The sequence below is a fragment of the Triturus cristatus genome, chromosome 3_2 (assembly GCF_964204655.1).
Source record: "Triturus cristatus chromosome 3_2, aTriCri1.1, whole genome shotgun sequence".
Classification (NCBI taxonomy): Eukaryota; Metazoa; Chordata; class Amphibia; order Caudata; family Salamandridae; genus Triturus; species Triturus cristatus.
In genome coordinates this window covers 239987458-240000535 of record NC_140584.1, presented here as the reverse complement: position 1 = coordinate 240000535, position 13078 = coordinate 239987458, and positions in this window count along the sequence as shown.

Here is a 13078-nt window from a genome sequence, read left to right as displayed (position 1 = left end):
ACACCCACCCTGCCCGACCCCCACCCTACCCACCGCCCCGCTGCACTCCCTCCAGGAGCTGCTACTGTCCAGGACATGTGCTGTGACTTGGAGGGGTGCACCAAAAATGCCTTCATGGTGAGCAGTGTACCACTGTGCCTGTCTTGGCTTTAGCAAATAAAGCATTGGTGGTAGTGTACCATGTTTTATGATCCATATTGTAACCAGACATTTGCATCTGTATGAATACAGGTTTAACTTGCTAACTCCTCTTGAGCAAAGTTACTATATTACATCTAACCCAGAGCCTTGTGCTGACATCATATGTGTATGTCGAATGTGTGTTCATGTACATTGAGCCTGTGATAAATGTATGATAATAGGGATGCGTGTATGTGAGTCTGAGCACTGACACCAGTGGCATTCATTTTGCATCCCCTTCGTTTAGCATGTCACACAATGAAGGATGAGGATAGCTTCCCCAGAGTGTAAAACACGTATTGCCTGCATTCCTGTTGTTGGTGAGCGGGGTTCTAAACAGTCAAGTGAGGAGGAGTGAGGCAGGACTAGCTTTAGAAATTCCATGAAGACTTTGTTAGGCAAAGGCTGTTAATTAGTTCTTACTGAGCACTGTCATGTGGTAGCTGGTAGAGGAGAAGGGTGGGACTGCAGTTGCTGATTTTGAAACCGATGAAGTTTCTAGGTCGGACCTAACCTTTTGTCTGTCTCTGATTACTGTTTTAAACACACTGATTACAGCCAGGTGCAGGGATATCGCACTTCAGTTGTCCCATGTTATACGTGCTCCTGTGTGGAGACACCACAATTTCTACCTGATTTTAGAATTATCACTTTACACAAAGACTGTGTTTGGAGAGCAGCTTGAGCAGTACACTAGAAAAAGGATATTTCCAAACGAGCTCTGAAGTTTGAGGGAGTGGATCCACAGCCCCACTATAGAAAGTGTGTATAACATTGGGATCTAAATGCCCCACATTATCACATTCCAAATTTCCTTTTGACCAAGAAAAGGATTGCTCCGCAGCATGCTTGAGGAGATGCTGTATAACCAGGGATGGTATTTGGCTGACAACCAGTCTTCCGGAGGTGAGGGTACATCACCTGATATCTTCAATTTCTGCTGGAGGAGCTGATGCCCTACATAGTGCATAGAAGCTTGACTGTCTGCTGGAAAGGGAGGAGTGAGACTGGCCTTGCAGGCAGACACACTCTTACACAAGAGAAGTCCAGTGTGTTCCACTAGAGAAAGGGGACACTATCAGAGAGTAAAGGGGGGAGTAATTCATATTATAAGGATGGTTCTATAGACTCTCTGTATGATACCTACCTGAGAACTTCCTAAATGTTTTTCTAAACCAGATGTGGTCATATCCATAGTCTATTGCACCAGTGCCTCCTTGTGTTTGCAACTGTACCTCACCACTGTAAGTCTGATTAGTTTGGGAGTTTGTTTAAAGACCAGAAAGTCCAGTAAAATTGGAAGCCAAGTGTTGCAAGTAAGGAATTTCTGAATCTGAGCTCGGCCTCAACCTCTTCATAAGCAAATATCTCTACTATATCTAGCTATAGTTGTCAGTGTTGGAATGATAATTCAACTTATAAAAAAACACAACAACATAGTTAAGATGAAGAGACCACTCATCATGCCATGCCTTAACTAAAGATCAGTAGCAATGACTATAATCTAACGTGAAGGAACATAAGTGTAACAATAACAAATAAGGATAACTTATTTCTAATGAAGCACTTTATGGCTCAAATTTACCATTTCACAACACTGTAAAAATAGGTGCTATTACTACTCAATGCACCTGTATTCAAATATTAACCTCAGAAGGATGAAAGCATGTTTGAGACACTGGGGGATTCAAATTTGAGACCTACATGTGCTGCTGCAGCACTGCCAAGCATATTCTGAGTTTCCCCACCACCAGCCCTTTCATGGCGGTGATTCCACCATGAAACGGCTGGTGCTGAGGAAACATAGAGGGCCCTACTGGGCTCCCTGTGTATCCTGTACCCTGGGATGCATGCAGGGGGTCACATGGTGCGCCCCCCTGTGTGCATACATGCTTAGTTCCTGCACTGCATGGACAAAAGTCCATGCTGTGTGGGAACTTGTTTTGGCATGCCTATTGCAGTACCGTGCGTCTGAACCTACGAATAATAAAATGCTGATAGTGTGATGCCTTAGGCAGCAAAAATGGCTGAATGTCCCTAGAGGGGGTATGTTGCATATATGAAGCCACATTAGAGACTGCCATACCCTTGCCCACCTTTCTTCCACCCAATGGTGTAACACATGGTTCTAAGTGCTTTTTAGACTAGCATCGGCAAGGGTCTAAAAACAATCATGCATACCCAGAGCCATGGAGGAGTTCCTAATTTCCCTCAACCAGGAAATCTCTAATCCTCAGGACAGGGTCAAACAGTCCTCGATGAACAGCCTATTAATGAGAAGGGTCTTGTTAGTTTGGACCCTACACCGTAACTTCATTGGGCAGGTTTGAAGGACATCTTTAATATGTGGAAGCACTTGTTCCCTAAGAGTACTAATGGAGGCTGTGGGCAGCGGAATGACCCTTAAGATTTGTGTAACTTTATTTTCCGTAGAAGGGGTGCCACCTGTATACCTCAGTTGCCAGCCCCATATGGACTAAGTGAGTCCAAATCAAGGTCTAACTTTGACAGTACACAACCTTTGTCTGCTGTAAGGATGTTGTTGTAAAAGTTAATGATACCCAGCCAATATCCTGACACAAATTCCCAATGACCTGATAAAACAATGTACTAGTTGCATATAGGAAGGGCCTGATATTGATCAAAGTCAAGATGTAAATCTCTAAGCCCCCTAAGACGTCTGGATGTCGAGGGGATTGCAGGTAGGTGAAATATTTTTAAGCCGCTAATATGTAGAGAGGACACATATGTAGAGAGGTCCGCCGACCTCGCACTTGCCACCATCCCGCGCATCCAAAGAACTACCATCGGTGGAAGATCCTTCTCCCACCTCGCCGCCAAGACCTGGAACACCCTCCCACTGAGCCTACGACAGACCCCAGACCTGCGACCTTCAGGAGGCTACTCAAGACCTGGCTGTTCGATCAGTAGCGTCCCCCCCTCCCAGCACCTTGAGACCCTCACGGGTATGTAGTGCGCTCTACAAATGTATGATTGATTGATTGATTGATTGACACAGTACATGTTACCTTGAGGTGTAATATCATAAAGGAGCTCACATGCTTTGACCATGTCTGACTCTCAATTTTTGCTTTAATTCCTGTGACATTCCAAATCAAGGTGGAACAGGTTGGAGTGTTATTATCTTTTGTTATCATGATCAGATGTTAGATCATGACCCCTTGTCAGTGGAGGGTTATGTTATGTTGCTGTTGTTGCAGATGAGGCAGTTGTCAGCTTTCAGAGTCCGATGAGAGTCCGCTCCAATGAGGACTTCTGTGACAAAGGTTTTGAGAGAGTGTAGTTATCAATGTCTTGGTCTGGCTCTCTGGCTATATTAAAAAGTCAGTGAGACCCCACCGGGCCAGATCGCTTTCCAGTGGAGTTGCAGGGAGATTCGTTCTTGTACATCCCCCTAGGGCATCATATACATGTGAAGAGTCGAGGAACTCTTGAACTGGTAATGTCACTTTCTGTCTGCTGTGTTTGAGAAATTACTTCTTGATGTTGGCCCTCCATATGCCTACTTATCACTGTTAAAGGTGCTGATAGTCACTTAAAGTAATCTGAGCTGATGGCTCCTCTCAGTAAACAGAATCCCTTGTTTGAATTACTATCGCTTGGCAGCAGTGGGCTGGGGTAATACTGGTGCCAGCTTAATTCCTCACGTACACCATTTGCCTTTCAGCTGCCAGACAAGATTTGTGAAGTCTGGCAAACTCCAGGTAGTGATGGTGATATTGCCAACCCTTGGGTGGGGGTTATCCTTAAACTCTACAGATTCCAAGTGTAAGCTTTCAATATATCTGGTACTCGCCACTGGCCCCAGTAATGTCAAGATTGTGCTCGTGTTAAGGACATCATTTTTATCCCTGTAAGCAATGCGGTCTAAGCTCCAGCTTAGTAGTGGGAAAGTTGGATGTACAGGCAGACTTCTGATCAACTCTTCTGCTTACCCCATTTTATTTGATCGAATATCGTGGACATCAGTTTATAGCTTCCCAAGAAGGAGGGACACATTGACTGTTGGGGCTTCAGGCTTTACACCGTCTATGTATGAATCAGCAGGCACAATGGGGGTATTAGACATTAAGGGCTGGTGAGATTGCCCAGGCAAGGCAGTTTCATTTTTAGTTCCATTTGTGATTGCAGTCCCATACGTTTGGTGTCTTGGTCTCGTATGTTAAGCACATTTAGATTGATGGTTTTATAGGCACAGTCCTCAAATAATGTATTGCATGGGGTTGATGTTCAGGGAAATAGGTCAGACACAGTAAGTTGGCCCAGGACTGGAGCTACAAACTGATTGGCTGAGGGCAGGAAAGTCCCACCCATAGCAGTCTCTACTTTGCTGTCCATCTTTGGTGCTAAGTCACAGTGGAACAATGAGTATGTTTTCATTTCACTGGAAGGCTGCATATATACGGGCCAGTTGTGTAAGGATTACCTCCTGAGCACTCATTAGTTATGGGGGATAGCTGAGTAGTAGCTGTACAAGAAAATAAGATGCAGCTAGTCCTTCACTTGTTTCTTGCTTTTGGAAGCCCTTTACGCTCCCTTTTTGTAGTAGGTAGCCTTGTATCCTCTCTGTGCTGTGCTGTGAACGCTGTTCAGTCCATGCTTGGTTTAATTTTATCATCCTGTAATTTAGATGGGTTAGTTGCGGGTGCAATGGGGTTACACTCACTGCCATTTTCAGAGCTGGGCATCATTGGTTCCATGACAATGAGTTGCTATGATGCTAATCTTGCAGCTGCCTCCCCAGAGTCCAGTCTTGTGGTATTACATGGCAAACCAGTCTGCAGTATGTGACCCATGAGGCCACTAAGCCCAGCAGAAGTCTGACAGGATTTAGGCTTGACATTTTGCGGCAAAGTTATACCTATCTGCTGGTGTTGGCTTAAAATCTTCTGAAGAATATCATCCAGCATCTGGGGTATCCAAATCAGAGAGTTGATTGTGCTGGAATGGGAACAGGAATGATAGATGGCATCTGGTTACGACTGAACCCTAGTGATCAAATTACTCAATGGTAGCAGTTTTGCATCAGTACCCATGATGTGGGTTGCTAAAGCACTTAAGAGGTCCACTTGCATATCCAGTTGTTCTGAGTGCTACGAAAGTGATGTTGTGATTGTGTCCAGATTGTTCAGTCAGGCATTCCAAATGGCAACACTTAAGTTTTGCTGCAACATCCCTTCAGTTTCACTAGTAAAGGATTTATATTGTGATTTGTATTCTTCCCATAAGGACATTAAATCTGAGTGACTTGAATAACCCAAATATTGAGACCCACGGTCATCTTCTGTTGGAGGATGACTAGGTGTTTTCTTGACTGCGCTAATAGTCAGTAATTTCCCAGACAGAAGGTTTAATTTTATAGGGGCTAATAGAGTAGAGAGGACTAGGTGATATGCTATTGGAAGTGTTTGTCCATACTGCTGCTTGAGCACATAAACTGGGCTGTATTTGACTCGACATCTGATGTACCGTGCTACCTGTCTCATGAAGCGGCTTGCTCCTTGTGGGTACATCCCCATTTGCCTCGTTTGGTTCCAAAAGTAAGGAGGTGGAGTGCGTGAAAGCTGACTCAAGGAACAAAAAGCTGTCTAGGTGTTCCTGATGATATGTGGCAGACTCATGAGCCTGATCTGGCACAGTGTGTTTGGAGCAATGCACTGCTATATTGCCTTGGGTGTCATCACTACTGTTGGCTGGGTTGTAGGGGGTGTTGAGGCTTGTGACCCCAGTGCGACTATTACATTTGTTGGAGTTATTTGGTTTGAAATAATCTGTAATATATCAGCATTTAGGAGGGGGTTTCAAATAAAACATAGAAGTTTGAAGAGAGGCAGATGGTGGTGCTGAAGCTGATGATGAAAGTGTTGGTAAGAGTGCAGCTGATATCAACATGTCCCCTGCCTAATCATCAGTGGAGGTGGAAATGTCTTTCTTTCCAGGCCTCTTAGCTGCATTTCTTCCACCTCTGTTCTTATTCAATGTTTGTGAACCCATGCCCTGAGTTTTTCCAGAGTGCATCGTAATTGGGTTTCTCAGATTTTCCCTGGATTTGAGCAAGTTACTGCTGTTGCTATTTGCAATTGTTTGATATAATTGTCTGCTGTTCCAATATGCTTGGACAGTCACAGCTCCTCTACTGCCATGCCTCCCCTATGGTTTAACAACTAACAAGTTGATGGGGGAGGGGCACGAGCACACTCCCAAAAGTTGTTTCACGGTATTGCTTAAAGAAATTAAATAAGATACAATAAAAGTTAAGAATAAAAGTTCGGTAAAAGTTGTTGGGCTCGAAAATAAGAAACATTGAGAGCACTCCCTCCAAGCAGGACTTGTTGGCTGCACGGCAAGGTAGTATGCAGGATATGTACAAGCATAGGTGGACACAGACACTTGCGGTCCCAACACAGGGGGGTGGTGGGAGCTCACCCGGGCTGCAAGTCACACACAAACCTGGTCGGGCTGCTTCTGTGATCCCCAGGGTGCTTCCAAGAAGTAATGCGACCTACGCCCACTGCACCCCCTGCTGTAACTTGCTGCTGCCACATACCCTTGCTCCCAGCTTACCAGGCAGACAACAGACAGCCACAAGACAGCAGTAGGCATGCCCCCAGTCCTCTTTACATTCTCTTGTGCCTCCCTCAGCCTTCTGGGGCCACCAGCCAGCCTCCTACGCCGTGAGCCCAGCCGTGTTGCTTGCACTCCCTCTGCTGCTGCATGTCCAGGAAAGAAGTTAGAGGCAGAGGCTGGGGTCTGTGATAGGCAGCAGGGCACAATACCCGCATGGGGCCACAGAGGGATCGAAGGGAGTGAGGGCAATGACTGGAGTTTAGAACCCCCCTTGGCCCGTCCGTGTCTGGCGTTAACCCGCTCCCGTTGCTCGCTGGCTTAAAGCCCCTCCTCTTGCATGCTTATGTGCTCCGCCTCAACAGCTGAACTTCCAAACAGACTCACAGTCCAATCAGTGTAGGAATGCCATTGAACATAATTTAGTTCAATAATAACTTATCATATGATTCCACAATATGCCATAACTAAAGATCCCTGAAACTGCTCATGTGCATACATGCAGCCTACCTTTCTTTAGCAACCAGGGTTTCTCTTAAAGTGCATATATTCAGTGCACTAAAATAAAAGTATCACCAATCCTCATTTAAAATGAAGTTACAACAATTATTATGGGGTAACCCTGTAATTCCGTGTGCCTGGGAAAAGCTAACTAGTACAATGGTTCCCTCAGAGTGAATATTTAAGCCTAGGCTCCCTTGCCTCCTTATGTTTTACACAATATATATAGTAACTATTTATTCACTAGAAGATGAAGGATCAAAATAAAACAACAGCCAGCCAGGGCAAAAATCCAGATTCTATAGGATAAAATGGCTTGCAAAGAATTGAAATATCCAAGAAAAAAGTGACACAAGCATATAGACTCACCGAAGAATAAAAATATATTTCCAATGCAATATTTCAGCTTCCACCTTCCTCTAGTAGTACAAGATTGTTTGCACGGTGGCTGTATTTATTTACTCACTGTATAATACATGTACTAATGTAGAAAAACAAATCATTCATACTTTAGGTTCTCCAATGAAAATGGTGCATTGAAAGTGTCATAAGTGAAAAAGGTGCACTATTGCTTTGCTAAAAAGGGGCACAGACCATGTACCCTCCCAATAAAACATATATTATGCATTGACTTCACATTTCTGACATATTTAACTTTCCCATTAAGAACATAGTACATGTTACAAGAAATGCAGTTTTGGCATGAAATTTAAATGTCCTACATTTGCAGCATCACATATATAACAATCCCATGTGTGATGAAACTATATGGTATCAGGGAGGCCTCCAAGAATTTGGTGAAGGAAATTCTGTAATCACTGGCTAGTTCACAGGATAAAATTGGCATCTCACCACCACCTCTTTAGAAGACTCCGGTACGTGAGAAGGAAACATGTAGAAGAAATAAGACTCTACCTGAACTGCTCTCTAAGGGGCCAGGGGCTGGCCTCCTGCTTTATGAACCCAGGAACACAAAATGCAGGAGGCCTCCAAGAAGGCCCACCTGACCACTGAAGTCTAGACCCTGGCTGGATGGAGAACTCAGGCATAGGACCCTGCCCTGATGACACGAGGGCTGCAGGAGTGAACAAAGAAAGATGTAGAAAAAAGTGTAACAAATATTTTTTTTTCCACCTCCAGAGACCTGGAGCAAGGCACTGAAGCTTCCTGGGGGATGACGGTGGCACACTCTTGGCTGGCAAGAAAACCAGATTTGTCTCTTTCTGTCTCAGATTTTTGCCACACTGCAAAGTGGTCCTCAAAGTAAAGGCACTATGCCTTGATACATAGTGCACGGCGGGTCTGAGAGCTCCAGACAGGGTCTGGAGCATGGAAGGCCCCACCATGCACTTTGCAAGAAGGTCGCCACAAGTTTCTTCATGGCACTGCCTATGTTAGGTAGAATGTCTGTTCCAGCAGGAAGCCAATTAGAAATCCAGCTTTGTCCTGCTCAGACAATTTTGTGACAAAAACCAACAGCATCAGAGGGAGCTCGACATTGACATATCTGACTTAGTGGAAATCTTGCCAGCTTCAGCTTTGAGCAATGACCCGCTTGAAGGTTTTGAGCTCTAAAACTAGATTAATTCATAAAATAACAGCTTTGGCTGATGCTTCCCTTATAGATTACCCGAATGTTGCTCCATAGTGGTCATCCATGAAATTTCACTTTGGCCTCAGTCAATTGCACACTGAATATTTACATTGATTCATTATTTTTTCTGGGTGCTTTTTGCTTTAATGAATTTATATTTCTTATATTTGGTTTCCATTATCAGACATTGAGCATTGTACTGCCTCTTTCCCATTAAAATGTTCTCTACATTTTTAATTTGTCTGGTTTAAGATTTTGGTGATACTTGAACATAACACACACCTCTCAGGGGAATTGGCTGCTACTTGTGCCACAGCCACCAAGGGTTTTGCAGAGAGTCATAAAGAACTGTGTTTAAGTCTAACCAGAGTGTGTTTTTTACGCTGGAATTAATAACTCACTTTCTGATAGCTTTTACTTATTGGGAATGAACCGATAGGGCATACGTAGAAGCACCTTTCACTTGTGTCCATTGACGTATTTTATCATTCGATTTGCAACTTTGGATACTATAGTGAGTTTGACATGGGAAAAGTGAAACGTTTCTATTATATGGTTCATTGATTATCAATTAATGTTTTCCAGTCTGTACTGTTCATTTACTGTGAAGTTGAGATAGTTTACACTCAAGTCTGATATCTTGGAATGTAAGTTTATCATACTTATAACTACCATATATGAGAAATGGAAATAACTTTTGCATTATTTCAGAATACCATAAAAAGATAGAGATAGCCATTTACTCAATGCTTGTACTTTTGAGTCAGAGACAGGAATATTGATAAATCTGTAGGGATTAGATAGAAGCTGATGTAAACACTTCAGTAATATTGATCAGCACAGTTCCTAATTGCATTTTATTCAAGCTCTATTTAAGGTATTTTTTCTATGCTATTTGGACACATCTTTTATGCAACGTCTTATGAGTGCCTTCAAAAGTAGCTCCTTGACACATATATATTCCCCAGAGCTGGTATTTGGTTCCCTAGGTGTGGCACATGAGAAAGTGTCTGGCATCTGAGTGAATACTGACTGTGCATTTTTGATAAAAAATAAATCCTGACTAATATGGCAGCACAACAATATTGAACATAGATAAATAAAAAAGTAAAAGAGTGAATGAGCCTTCCATTCTTGTTAAAATCTAACCTCAGCCTCGCATAGTCTGAGAACATATAGGCGCAGGCAGCTGCATCAAAAAATGAATGTGCGATTCCTTAATAGCGATAAATAAGGAATCGCTATTAAAGAATCGCAAAAGCCAATGCAGCAAGAAAATCGGTAAAAAATAGCGATTTCTTAAAAATCGCTATTATCGTTAGCGAATACTTATTTAATGAATCTGTTATTGTGAATTCGCTAATACAGAATCGCTAATTGCAATTTTCCCAGATTGCTGCATTGTGATGACATCACAACCAGGAAGTGATTCACTGACTCCACACACCTGTACACAGGGAGAGTGTGAGGAGGAGAAAGACTGGTGGAGCTCAGCCTTGAGAAACTGTGTTTGTAGCAGAAGCTGTGACAAAACAACAACCTGGCCACAAAAAAAGTAGAAGGCAAGAAGAGAAAGATAAAATTCAGTGACAAGTAACTTGAAATCCTCACTCAGGAAGTGATATTGAAACATGACCATCTGTTTAGAAAGCTATCCCTGCATGTTGCTGAGTCTGTCAAGAGAAATATTTGGCTTGGGATACAAGCTAAGGTCAATGCTGTGGGTAACACATCATAACATCCCTAACCTGCAAAAAAGATGAAATGACCTGTGCAGCCGAGCAAAAGAGAGGGTGGCAGAAAGGCTAGCCGCAGCCCAAAAAACAGGAGGGGGACCATCAACTGATCGTGCAAACACCCCACTGGAGGACATGGTGGAATCCACTCTGCAGCCAGAGGCAGTTGTTGGGATTACACAGATCGACACCTCAGGACAGGCGGGTACCTCCCAAGGTAAGAGTACAGCTGAACATATTTTCATGTCAAATGTTAACCAAATTTCCCTAAATGCATACCCTGCTTAGTATAGCACACCTGAGTCCAGTCCACCTTTTACTTGCAACACCCTAATGCATTGTGGGAGTTGTATGCAGACATATGTTAGGGCCCGGCATGGAGGGACTAACACAGGTCCACTACAGCAGAGTACAGCAAGGAAGCGACAACAGTAGAATTTTTACAAAAAAAAGTAACTAAAGGCCCAGTGCATTCCTGACAACTGCTGAGGACAATGGTGAAGCTGCCTGCAGTGTGCTTGAGGCCAAGATGCTGAGGGTCCAGCGCTTGCATGGAAAGAATATGCGTATTATGCAGGCCCAACTGGGATAAATGGCTACACACAAGGGTGGGATACATGACTGACTGAGAGAGCTGACAACTGCGGTAGTTGAAGGGCACAGGGTAAACAGTGAAAAACTTGACCATGTAGCAACAGCCATAGAAGATATGTGCAGGGTCATCCAGGCTGAGCATGTCTCAAATGGCAGGAGGCATCACCATTCTATGGGGCGCATGCACAGTTACACCAAGGCAATAATGAGGCTGAGTACTAATGCAGCTCAGCTTTCCAGGCGTGCGGTCAGCATGCAGGTGGAGATGAGCTACTGCTGGGGGGGTGTGGCCAGGGGCCTCATCCAGGTCACCACTGCTGTGGAAGGAATCCAGACAGCAGCAGCTAGTGGAAACATCATGCATGCAGGGGGGGACATTGAGGAGGCCTCCAGCCTCAGCAGCCTACTGGAGCCTGTGGCACATAGCAGGAGGCGGTGTACCAGAAGTCATGCCAGCACAGAAGGCACAATGAGGGATGTAGCTGAGCCTACTGAAAGGGCCACAGGAGTGCGTGGCCAGAAGAAGTAAACATTTGGACATGTAAAAATCTGGTGCCGTAACCAGAAATTTGTAACTTGTTCACACTGAAGTTTCAGTGCCTAGGCAATGACTTTTAATTGTCTGTACACACTGCACTTGTCTGCACATGGTATGTGTGCATCAACACAACCACACAACTATCACAAAAAACCTTGGAGCAAATACTGTGTTGTTTTGTGATTACCCACCTTGGAAGCAACGTTGCATGATTTCTGCCCGTCTCCGTCTCCCCTCTGCTGCATTAGGACCGCATGCTGCTTGTGGTGGTTGTCTTGGCTGGTTGTCTAGTTCTGGCTCGCTATCAGATTCTTCCAGGGGAATGGCCCTATCAGTGGCTGTGTTGTGCAGCATAGCACATGTTGCAACAATTTTACAGCATGTCTCCGGCCTATACTGTAAAGCCCCACCGGTTTTGTGGAGGATGCGAAACCTGGATTTGAGTACACCAAATGTCCTCTCAATCACATTGCGAGTTGCAATGTGTGCCTGATTGTATTTCTGCTCCCTTTTTGTAGATGGATTCAGATAGGGAGTGAGGAGGAAAGACCTCACAGCGTATGAGCTATCACCTACAGGATGTGAAAACTAAATATACATTAGTCACTGCTATGTGTCACCATGGCAGACAGGTGTGCAAGACAGTTTTAAATCTATTTACCCAGCAAATATCCTTCTCCAAATTCACCCGCAAGTAGACGTCTGTGTATGTCACGATGCCCGAACATGTATGCGTCATGTGCACTGCCAGGGTAACTTGCTACTATGTCTGTGATTATTGTTTTCGAGTTGCAGACTACTTGAATGTTTAGTGAATGATAACATTTGCGGTTTCAGTAGATATACTCATTCACTGAGGGGGGACATACGGGTACATGGATCCCATCAATGCCACCAATCACATTTGGGATTCGTGCAACCTGATAAAAATCTAATTTGGTTTGCATCAATTCCTGTGGTGTTGTGGAGAACCTAAAGTGGTGGTGTATCCTCTGCAACATGGCATTTAGGAAACAGTTAAAAAAGCGCGATAGTGCACTCTGAGAAACACCTCCAGCTGCAGCAATGACTTCCTGGAAGGTTCCTGAAGCTAGGAGATGTAAAGAACACAGGACCTGCACATGGGTGGGTATAGCATGTGGCCTGCGCGTCTGACGCTGCAGTGTTGGGTCTAACTCATCAATGAGATCTAAGATTAGGGCAGTATTCAGCCTATATTTATCATATATCTCCTCCTCCATCTGCCCTAGCAAAGTGACGCGCACTCTGAATATTCTCTCCTGTATCCTCCTTCTTCTCTGTGCTGCTGTTCTTAGCCTCAGCCTCCTCGCCATGACGTAGAGCGCTGCC